Source organism: Balaenoptera ricei, chromosome 9 (assembly GCF_028023285.1).
Source record: "Balaenoptera ricei isolate mBalRic1 chromosome 9, mBalRic1.hap2, whole genome shotgun sequence".
Lineage (NCBI taxonomy): Eukaryota > Metazoa > Chordata > Mammalia > Artiodactyla > Balaenopteridae > Balaenoptera > Balaenoptera ricei.
In genome coordinates this window covers 2,055,586-2,068,261 of record NC_082647.1, presented here as the reverse complement: position 1 = coordinate 2,068,261, position 12,676 = coordinate 2,055,586, and positions in this window count along the sequence as shown.

Genomic DNA, 12,676 nt, shown 5'->3' with positions numbered 1-12,676 from the left:
CAGCATCGTTAAAGACAAATACTGTTCCTTCATTAAACAATGGACAACGTATGAAAGAAATACAAACCAGGCGTTGTTTAATGGGCTGCACTTCTGAGAGAGCAGCGGGGTCCAGGTGGGGGCAGGCCCCTCAGATACACAGAGCTGAGCCAACCCCCCGCATGGCGCTTCCATCAGCTACTATACCACTGGGCGTTTATGTGGGCGGCATCATGCCGATTGCTGGGGTGCGCCCACTCGACACAGGAAAACACCGCACCCCGAGAAGCCTGCACATCCGGCAGGGAAACGTGGGGCACGATGAGAACACGTGGGGAAACAAACAGGAACTGAATCCTGAGAAGGCCGACCCTGACATCAGGCTCTTGCTCTGCTCCGTGAATCTGCCCATCCTCGTGGGACGGAGCAGGCGGGGGCCGCAGGGCATCTGGGCTCTGGCTGGGGAAGCGGTGAGAGGAGGAGGACAGCAGATTAAAATAGTCCGAGACGTCTCACCTCAGTCTGATCCGTTTTAATTGTCTCTTGGGCGTAAATCTTATTGCCAAGGTGTCTGGGGTTTCTGTGACCTGATGGTGACACGAATGAAAGGCTGCTGGTCGCCCGGGCCCTCTCGGGACCACTGCTGGCCCCGCACTGCGGATGCTCCAGCCTGCGTGCTGGGCTGGTCACTGCTGAGCTGTGACCAGTGCCGTCAGGGGCCCCGGCGCTGGCCGTCAGACCCCAGGCATGGAATCCCCAGGCAAAGAGCTCCCCTTTGTCCCAAGCCCTGGCCTCCGCCCACACACTGGCCCAGCAGGACCCATCTGGGCTGCGGCGCCAGGCCTCCTAGGAGAGGGTGCAGCGGATGGCCAGCTCTCGACCTTTCCTCCCCACACCGTCCTTCTGGGACCTTCACTCTGTGGGGACGAGTCAGGATGGAACGTCTTCTGCCTGCTCTCACCATCGCCCCCTCTCTCTCTTCTTCCCACAAGGCCAGAAGGAGTCAGCTGTTCACCTCCTTGCCACCTGCCCTGGGTTTTCTCTGCCTCAGACACGAAGTCCTCCCCACAGACCTAGCTCTCAGTAGGTTAGTGCGAATAAGGGACCTTAGGAAAGATTTCCTTTCTTAACAAAGCCTGGAATTCATGATTACTTTGACATCATAAAAATCCTATTTGGGATGTCACCAGTTGACAATCAATGTCCTTTTTTTCTTTCCACTCCTACTGGCACAATCCCAGGCCTCCAACCAAAAAGTTATGTATCCCTCGAAGAACTGGGGAGAGATCACAGAAAGGAACGGCCAAGAAGAATGGCACATTAACATGCATTTTAAAGCGTTACTGTAGTTTTATTATATCTATAATTATTATTTATTTTACACCAGATCACCAGTGAGGCCTGCACAGAGGGGGCAGAATCTGAACTTGGCATTGAAGAAAGAACAGAATACAGGTGAGAACAGTGGATTAGAGAGGCCAAGCAGAGACAGACTTGAGCGAAGACCCAGAAAGTTAGAATGACAAGTGTCAATTATCTGAACGTTTCTGAAACTCGGATTTATGCAGATACAGAATCTCCTGGGGCCCATCTGAGTCCGGTGTACAGGCAGATTCATCACCTGGACTTTCTAGCCAATAAAAGTCTGTTTTCAAAAATGATCACCACGAGGCTTTGGCGACCTCTTCAGCTGCCTAACAGATACTCAACCATTACTCCAATGAACAGAAAGATTCAACTTAACAAATCACCTAATGTCAGCAATTGGGGTTACGATGGCATCAGTAAGTACAGTAACAAAAGAACCACAACTTAGCTCATGAACAGTGGAGCAGAACTGCAACACAATTCTCCAAACTCGGAACCGGGGATTCTTCCTATTGCATAGCTTGCCCCTCTGGCTGTCAGCATCCCGGAAGTTTTAGAAATCAAAAGACAACGGAGCATAGATAAACAACAAGGACCTTCTGTACAGCACAGTAAGCTCTACTCAATATCTTGTAATAATCTATAATGGAAGAGAAGGTATAAAAGAACATATCATATAGATAGATAGATAGATGGATATATCTGAAAGACTTTGCTGTACATCTTAAACTGACAGGACATTGTAAATCAACTATAATTCAATGAAAAATTTTTAAAAAGACAATGGCGCAAATAGCCCCCTTCTTAGCATCTGAGATGGCCTTTTGCTCTTGATCCATGCACAGCAATGACAGTACACGGCCACTCTGCTGCTGCCAATCAAACTGCCCACTGCTTCCCCAGATGCCACATCCACGGGTCACAATGTGGACATCTGGCCATAGACACCCACCACCTCTGGGCTAGTTTCTTTTCCTTTTGCATGGACTGAGTGTGGGGCTGTAGAAGGGACTGTTAAAATCTCATCGGTTCCAGGACGCCGACAGGCGTGGAACTCTACCCTCCTCTTCACTTAGCACCTACGTCAGGACCTATGTTGTCTTGACTCCACATTGTCACTGGAGATGCAAGCTTCTCGGTGAGCTGGCCCAGAGCTGGAGGTGGAGCAGAAGTCACACACGTCCGTCCACGATTCTCTGTCAGGCTGCTCAGGGCTGCCCCGCCTACTGTGAGGCTTTCTCTCTCAGCTCCCCACGTATGCAGGTGCAGGCTGTGATCCCACGCTCTGGGTACTTCCCAGGACCTGCCTTAACACTACCACCAAGATCTGGTAGTGATCAAACCTGAACAAGGAGACTGCGAGGCCAGAGACATCACCAGCTCCCGCCTGGACCATTGCAGACACACACGCAGGACTGTGTATCAGACTCTCGAGACCCCATCACCCAGTTCAACAATTACCAACATCCCACCGTCCTTGTTTCACTGACCTCCACCCACTCTCAAGACCCCACTCAATTCTTACCACATTTTTACAGTTCTGTGGGGCATACATTTAAATACACTGAAATGCACAAATCTTAACTGAATAATGTTGGCAAATTGATACACCTGTGAAGCCCACACCCTATCAGGATAAAGAACATCTCCACCTTGTCAGAAGGTCGCCTCCTGTCCCACCTCCCACAGGTAATCAATCAGGGTTCCAATGTATCTCACCACTGATTAGTGTAGCCAGGATGTGAACATCACATAAATGGAGACATACAGAATGTGTTGTGTTGGAAGGGGTGGGGGGGTGGCTTTTTTCAGCTTAACGTCTGTGAGAGTCATCCACGTGGTTGACTTGGCCATGGCTTATTCCTCTTCGTTGGCCAGTGGCATCCCATGGGGTGAATATACCACAGTCTGCTGTCCTTTCACCCCCTGGTGGCCATTTGAGTTGTTTCCAGTTTTTGACAATCGTGAGTAGTTCTATGAACACAAGGATGCAAATCTTTCAGATGTATGTTTTCTTTTCTTGTTTGGTTGATTTGTTGTTGTTGTTGTTGTTTTTAATTTTTATTTATTTTTTATTTTTGACTGCATTGGGTCTTCGTTGCTGCGCACGGGCTTCCTCTAGTTGCAGTGAGCGGGGGCTACTCTTCGCTGAAGTGCGCAGGCTTCTCATTGTGGTGGCTTCTCTTGCTGCGGAGCACAGGCTCTAGGCACGTGGGCTTCAGTAGTTGTGGCACGCAGGCTCAGTAGTTGTGGCTCGTGGGCTCTAGAGCGCAGCCTCAGTAGTTGTGGCGCACAGGCTTAGCTGCTCCACGGTATGTGGGATCTTCCCGGACCAGGGCTCGAGCCCGTGCCCCCTGCATTAGCAGGTGGATTCTTAACCACTGTGCCACCAGGAAAGCCTAATATTTTTATTTTTTATAAAAACATGAATGCAGTTACCGAATCAAAGCCTACATGTTTAATTTTATAAGGAACTGTTTAACATTTTCCAAAGTGCTTTTACCACTTTACTTACCAACCAGAAACAAATTGGAATTCCAGTTGTTCTTTTTAAATTGTAGTCATGCTAATGAGTATATCGTGTTGTACCCTCGTGATTTTAATTTGCATCTTTCTGATGACTACGATTTTGAGTGCTTCTTTAAGGGCTAATTTGACCAGTGTATATCTTCCTTGGTGAAGTGACTGTTCAAGTCTTTTGCCTATTTTTTAAAATAAGTTGTTTTCTTTTTGTTATTGAGTATAAGAATTATATTCTTGGTACAAGTCCTTTGTCACCTTATATGTATTGAGCATATTTTCTCCCAGCCTAAATCTGCTCATTCCCTTTTTTAAAGTGTATTTTTAATGAACAGGAAGGAGTTTTTTTAAAATGAAGTCTAATCAAACTTTTCCCTTTGAATATTGTTTGATCGAATCAAACATCTATAATGTTTGATTGCTGGACTTTCTAATAAGTCATGATGTCAAGTATCATAAGCTCTCTCACAATTTTTGGGCTGGTCTATCTTTCTTATGCTTCTCTATCAATGTTAGAATCAACTATTTAAATTTTTATGGTATAAGATTGGGATTGTGCTGAAAATATAGATCAAATTGGAGATGAGAGACAACTTAACAACTTTGAGCCTTCCAACCTTTCATGAACATGGTATACATCTCTTCATTTATTGAAGTACTCCCTATTTTCTCTCAGCAAAGTTTTGTAGTTTCAGTGTACATATGTTGTATGTCTTTTGTTAACTTTATTTCTAAGTATTTTATGCTTTTTTGATGCTATTACACGTGAATTTTTTATTTTACTTTTCAACTGATTGCTGCTAATATATAGACATTCAACTGTATTTTTGAACATTGACCTTTATCCTGAGACTTTGTTAAGTGCACATATTTGTCCTAATAAGCTACTGTTGTGGTGGTTGTTGTCAATAACTTAGGATTTTCTGGTTAAATAATCAGGTTGTCTGGGACGGGGCAGTTTTACTTCTTCATCTCTATTTCTTCTTCTTATCTTTCTGCACTGGGTGGGACCTCTAGTACCAAGTTGAATGGAAGTGATGATGACAGGTATCCTTGCCTTGTTCCCAATCTTAGAAAAAAGTATTCAGTGTCTCAACATTAAGTATTATGTTCCCTGAAGGTTTTAGTAGATGCCTTTTATCAGATTGAGGAAGTTCCCTTCTATAACTAGTTTCCTGAGAGTTTTTGTCTGGAACAGCTCTTAATTTTTACCAAACGCTTTTTCTGCGCCTATGGAAATGAATCAATTTCTTTATTTTTTATTCAATTTCTATGATTTTCAATTTCTATGGTCTCTGATTTTCAAACGTTAAACCAACTTTACATTCAAGGATAAAGCCACTTGGTCATGATGTATCCTTTTCATGTGTTGTTGGATTCAACGTGCTAACATTTTGTTAAAGATTTCAGCATTGATGTTCTTAAAAGATATTGGTCTGTAATTTTCTTTTTCTGTGACTCCTTTGTCAGGTTTGGGTATCACAATTATGCTGCCCTCATTAAATGAGTTGAAATTTTTCCTTTCTTTATTTTCTAAAAGACGATTATAGGATTGGTAATTTTTCTTCCTTATATATTTGAAAGAATTCTCCAGTGAAGCCATCTGGGCCTAGAGTTCTCTTTGTGGGAAACTATTTTGATAGAAAGTTTAAGGTCTTCGATAGATATAAACTTACTTGAATTTTTCCTTTCACCTTGTGTCATTTTTGATAAGCTGAGGAATTTGTCCATTTCAATTTTCATTTATTGACAAACTGACAATGAATCTATCAAATTTATTAGCATAAACTTGTTTATAATATTTCCTTATTATACTTTTGATGCCTATAGGATCTGTAATGATCTCCCTCCTTTCATTACTGATATTATTCATTTATGTTTTCTCTCTTTTTTTCTGAACTATTTTTGCCAGGGGTTTATGGATTTTATTAACATTTTCAAAGGACCTAGTTGGGCATTGTTATGTTCCCAGTTGTCATGGGCTGTTCCTGATTTATTTATTTCTGCTTCTTGCTCTATCATTTCCTTCCTTCCAGTTACTTTTGGTTTCATGTGCCCATTTTTTTTCTAGTTTCTTCAAGTGGAAAATTAGATCATTGATTTAAATCACTTCCTTTCTAAAATAAGCATTTTGGAGTTATAAATTTCCCTCTGAGCACTGCTTTAACTACATTTCATAAAATTTGATACATACTATTTTTATTTTCATTCAGTTTGAATTATTCCTCTTTTTCATTGTGATTTCTTCTTTGACATATATTTTTTGTTAAGTTCATCATTTAATATAAAAATATTTGGGCTTTTCTGGAGCTCTTATTCTTATTGATTTCAAATGCAATTCCATTGTCACCATAAGACACATTCTGTAATATTTCAATCTTTTAAAGTTGATTAAGTGTTGTTTTATGGCCCAGCATATGAATTATTGTGATAAGCATTCCATGTATGCTTGAAAATAATGTAAATTCTGCAGCGTTGAGTAGAGTTTCCATAAATGTCAATTAAGTCACTTAGATTCTATAATTTAGATTTATTATTTAAATGGATAAATATATAAATATATAGATTTATAATCATAATTTATAATTGAGATTCTATGTCTTTACTGATTCTTTTTGTCTAGTTTTTTAATAGATTATTGACAACACAGTTTTACTATTGTGTATTTATCTCTCTTCTCTCATTTTTTGGTGAAGGTATTTTGAATCTCTGTCACTAAGCTTAGACAAATTGTTCATGATTATGTCTTGCTGATAGCCCTTCATTAGTATGCTTTGTCTCAAAGTCTGTTTATATATATTACATATTATCTTATATATCTATATATTATATACCTATATAATATACATCTATATAATACACCTATATTATCAGTATATAGGTATATATAATATACATTTATTCATATAATATACATCTATTTATATAATATACATCTATTTACAATGTGAGATATATATATATCAGACTAATCATATTTAAGTGTTCAATAGCTTCTACCAGTGGCCCCTGAACTGGGAAGCCCAGCCTGGAATGCCTCTTTGCTCTGTGCTGAAGACTAGTCTCCTGGATATAGAATTCTAGGTTGACAGACTTTTTTCACTGCCTCATTTTTAAAATGTCATTCCATTGTCTTCTGGTCTCTACTGTTTCTGGGAAGAAATCTCTGTAATTAGTATAGTCGTTTGCCTTCTGTAACATGCCATTTTTCACTAACTGCTTTTTCAAGTTTCATATATTTGGATTTCAGCAACTTTACTATGATATGCCTCGATGTGTGGTTTGGGGTTTTGTTTTGTTTTTTTTCTTTTATCCCTACTTGGAATCTTTGAGCTTCTTGGATTTGTAACTTTATGTCTCTAATGAAATTCAGGACATTGTTAACTATTACTTCTTCAAATATGTTTTTCTGTTCCAGTATCTTTCTTGTCTCTTTTTGGGACTCTAATTACAGATATATTAGACTACTTGATATTTAACGATAGGCTTTGGAGGCTCTGTTCATTTTCTTCAATGCTTTTTCTGTTCTTCAGAATTGATCACTTCTATTGATCTATTTTCAAGTTCACTGATTCTTCTGCCATCTTCATTCTTCTGTTAAGTCAACTCTGTGAATATTTCAATTCTATTACTGAATATTAAAGGTCTATAACGTCTACTTACCAGTTCCCAACTATTTATCTATGATGCATTTATTTTCCTTTCTTTTACACACTATTAGGTGCTTTAAAGTATTTGTATGCTCATTGCAACATATGGTTCATTTGGGGTTGGTTGTTATTTGCCACTTCTTTTTTCTTAAGTATGAGTCACACTGTCTTGTTTCTTCACATGTCTAGTTTTTAAAAATTATTATTAAATACAAGTCATTACAGATGAAACATTGTAGAGTCTCTGGATTACTGTATGCTCCTCTGGAGAATTATTTTTATTTCAGCAAGCAGTTAATTTGGCAGGGCTCAAACTCCATAAAATCTCCGTTTAATTATATTGGATTCCAGATGCTGCTTTTTCACCAGTGTCTGTGGGGCCCACGACACACAGCACAGTTTAGCAGCCTGCTGATGATGGGGTAGGCTGTGTATGCCAGTTTGGGGCACCTCTCTTTCACCGTTTCCCGTCTAGCTTTCCAGATGATCTGCCAGCCCAGAGTCCCTCAGCCCAGAAACCTGAAGGTTCCTGCCATCCTCACCACATACTGGGGGCTGGGGAGGACCCCGAGGCAGAGAGGCATGAACTCAAAAACTCTGCCACCTCTGGGGCTGCATTTTAAGAGTGGGCTCCTCTCCAGCTTCTGCTTGTTATCAGTGTCCCTCCATTGACATCAAACGTTTTTATTAGCATATATTGTTCGGCTTTTGTAACGATTACCTGTGGGAGAGTTAATCTGATAAGCTACTCTGCCATCACCACAAACTTGAACTTCCACACATTGTATTCTGAGTCCTGCCTTGTGATAAACCTGGTAACTCTGACCTGAACCAGCCTGAGATAGTTCTCTACCTTTAACTTTCCCAGCAGACGTTCCTACAGCACTTTGAGGAAGTCCAGCTGACCAGACCGCGTCGGGATTGCATATGGAGAGTCTCTCTCTGACTCTGGAGCCAAGCAGAGCAGTAAGTTGAAAAGTACCATCTGAGAATTCATTTAAACTTGCCACTCCCCTCCTCAGAAAGGTGACCACAATCACCTCCCATAGGCAATAAGCTACGTATTAAGCTGGTATTAAGATTGTTTCCCCTCCTAAAATTCGCTTGGGAAAATAAAAAAACTGACGAACTTCAGAAAATCTGTTTCTGGAACAAATGTCCCTTCCTTGCTGCCTTTCCTTAGCAAGATTAGAACCAGCCACCCCTTTTACTGCCCTACTGTATTAACAATATGGTAACCTGGTATCTTTCCTAGAGCCTAGACTTGGGAGAGAGCTGACCACTTTCTGGCCCAGCTGATCATGGAAGAGTGTCCACACTTTATAGAAGGTCAGCCTTTCTTTTTTTCCCTGTAGGGTAATATGAATTTAAAATGAGAGGAAAATGCTTAATATTTAATTCTGAGATTTAAAAGGAAGCTAGCTATCATTGCTGTGTATCTGGATGAAAATAATATAGTAACAATTCAGGAAAATACAGAAGAAAAAGAAACAAGATGAAATACCACCAGATGGACAATATGAAGTGTTGGGGAGATGTGGAGTATTTGAAACTTTCATCACTGCTGAGGATGTGAAAACTGCTACAGCATTTAGGGAAATAAATATATATTCAACCTATAATGTTGAATGTATAGAGATTCTTCAATCCCACAATCCATTCTTTATTTATTCCTTAAATAATCTCATGCGTTTTGCAGCTAGACCCATGTAAAAGAATGTTCTCTGCAGCGTTTTTGTGTACTAGCCAAAACCCAGGAACAACTAAATAGCAATCAACAGAAGAATGGATAAATATATTTCGTTATGTGTAGACAATGGAAAAGTACACAGAAATGAAAATAAAACTATACAGAAATGAAAATAAACAAACTATAATGACATGCAATGTATGGAAGAGCTTCACTAAATAATGTTGGGCAAGAGAAGCAAGATATGAAGAATAGAGACCTCGTGACCCAATTACTGCGAAGTGGAAAACAGACCTGTTTATACTACATGGTTTAGGGATGCATGTAGAGGTGGTGAAACTTTCAAGAAAAGCAAGAAAATTATTACCACAAATGCTAGAGAAACTTGGGAGGGGAGGGAGGCAGTCTGGGAGGGATGGTGGATACCCACGTTTTTGTTTATAATTATTTATTAACTTACGTTCACACTTAATGCACTTTTCCCTATGTATATTTCACAATAATGTCTTTAAAATATAATAAAGTTAAGGGAATAGTAAGGGCCCTGAGGACCTCTAAATGTTTGGTACTTCAGTACTTTAAGAAAGCTTTAAAAACACCTATTTGCCATCATCACCTACCTCGGCCAGCGCCACCGTGCTTTTCCCACTGCTCAGGGATTCCAGAAGAGTCACTATTCTACGTATGTATACATTAGAATGTCTTCTCCAAAGGTGTGTCATAAATGGTTGATAAGAAATAGTGAAGGCAGTTATGAGAAGTCCAGCTAAAATAGTAAGGATTTCTCCTCCTCCTCACCTTCATTAGCTTGGCATTAACATAAATTACCTCAAACTAAGTCCATTACGTTTTCAAAGTGGGTTCAGAGGGGAAACATTCTCCCCCAAAGCCACCATTGGATCATCTACTGCAGGTTGAAACAGCACTTCTGTGTGGGGTGAGACCACCCCCGAGCCTGAGGTCACTCCGTCCTCCGGGAATAAACCAGCTGCCCAAGGTCCCCATCCCCACAGCCTCCAAGATCTCGAGACCCATCTCATTGTGCTTCGGCTTCACCCGAGTCATCATTTTCTAATGATAAGTCCCAGTGGGTGCTTCTCCCCCAAGACTCAGGGCCTCCTCGGGTCCGATCCCATGTGCCCACCCCTCCTCCCAACTTCTTCCTTCCCGTCCCCGGGAGTCCTCCTCGGCGTCACAGGCTCCCCACCCGCCCTGGACGTGTCTTCCTGCTCTGATCACACCTGGCTGGGCCCCTGGACTGCTCACGCCCCATCCCTCACGCAACCCTCCTGCCCTCACTGCCACCTCCAAACTGCTCTCCTCTCTTCTTTTTTTTTTTTAAATATTTATTTATTTTATATTTTATTTATTTTTTTTGTCTGCGTCGGGTCTTAGCTGCAGAATGCGGGATCTTTCATTGCGGCACGGGCTCTTCATTGTGGAGCGCAGGATTCTCTCTAGTTGTGGCGCGTGGGCTTCAGAGCACGTGGGCTCTGTAGTTTGTGGCACATGGGCTCTCGTTGAGGTGTGCGAGCTCAGTAGTTGTGGCGCACGGGCTTAGTTGCCCCGCGTGGGCTTAGCTGTCCCACGGCATCAGGGATCTTAGTTTTCCGACCAGGGATCAAACCCACATCCCCTGGAAGGTGGATTCTTGACCACTGGACCACCAGGGAAGTCCCTCTCCTCTCTTCTTTAAAAAAGCAAAAAAGACTGATTCAGGGACTCAGGATCACACTCTGTGATCCCTTCCTGTCCTTGCAGCCCCTCTCCCTCTCTCAAGGTTGACCCCACACCCACGTCGGGCCTCCCCATCTGCCACGGCCCCAGACTCAGGCCTGGGAACTTCAGTGCCACCCGAGACCGGGACTTCCCGGCGGCCACGCGTGCTGACACTTGGGGCCAACGCTTTGCTGGAAGGCGGTCCTGTGTGGGCTGTCGAGCAGTACCCCGAGCTTCGACCTCCCAGCGGTGACGACCAAAACTGCCCCCAGACGCTACGGACATCCCAGGGCGCGGGTGGGGGAGAGAGGCAACCCCCCAGTAAAGAATTCTTGCTTTAAATGATCCACCTAACATTCTGAATCTTCATTTCCTTGACCCTCTTAGCTCTAACCATCACGTCCTCCACCAGTGCTAGACCCCCCTCAAGAGGTCATAGTCTACACCTCACCGTCACCAAGGACAGCGCCACCTCCCAAGTCTCAGCTCCGAACATTCTGTCCACGAGCCTCAGCACCTACTTCCCGCCCGCTTCTTCTGCTCTCAGGCTCCGCGACTCTCCAACCTGCTTGTTGACCCTTGTCCCTGTGCGTGTCTCAATTCCACCTTTCCCAGCTTCGATTCCGAGCTTTAGCACAACTTTCACTAACACCCTCACCTCTCTTGTCCTTCTCTTTTAATTAATTCAAAGTGTGCTCACCTGGAAAATCCCTGACTCGGGGTGAGTCCAACTATCCGCTTATGCTGTACCTGCCCCAGAGCGGCTGAAAGGGGCTGCAGAAGAGCCCTCAGGATGGCCAACACTACCCACTCCAAATGTACGACCACTGGTCTCTAATGAATACTCAAGGCCACCACAGTCCTACTCGGCTTCCCCGGGACACTCCCTCTCGTACTTTCGTTGATGGCTCTTCCCTACCTAACCCTCTCGTCGGAAATCCTTCCTCAATCCAAGCTTTCAGGTAACAACCTCATCTTTGACTTCACAGAAAAATAAGTGCCTGTTTCAAACTGCAGCCGCAGCTCCCAAACACACCCTAACTTTAAACAGCATCTAACATAATATACATTTCACTCATTCTTTTGTTGACTGTCTTCCTCATTACATGACAACAAATGCTCCAGGAGTAGAATTTTCCTGGCTTGTCCACTGCTGTGTTCCCAATGCCTGGTACAGAGTAGGTGCTCAATAAATATTTGTGAAACTGGCGAAGCAATGAATAAACTGACGCAAACTGATGAGCCACTGCACACACGCGTGAGTGGGTGCCAGAGCGCACCTGCTCCCTGCCTGTCTCCTCCTCCAGAGGGGCGGAGTCCAGGGACCATGCTTTACTCTTTACTTTTGTGTCTGAGTGCCTAGAACAGAACAGTAGATGCTCCGTAAACCTCCAGTCTCTGACTAATCTTTGGTTGTCTTCTTTTCACTTTTCATATGTCTCCTCAACTATAAAAGGACAAACCTTTGAAAATTCTGTATTATTTGTATCCCCCTAGAACAAGGAAAATGTCACACTGTTCACTAATAATTATTCCCTCAACGAACAAGGAGCCCCTGTCACTGTGGGAGCACATGCTCATTTCACCAACTTCACAAAAACTGGACCAGAGTGAGCATTTTCACTTGCATGCGACCGTAATTTTGGATCAATGCTTTAGAGGAATCTGTACCCCCAATGTCGGGCAGCGTTGTGACTGGGCAGAATGAGACCCTGTTACAGGCCCTAGGTGGGGGGCACCACACCATCCA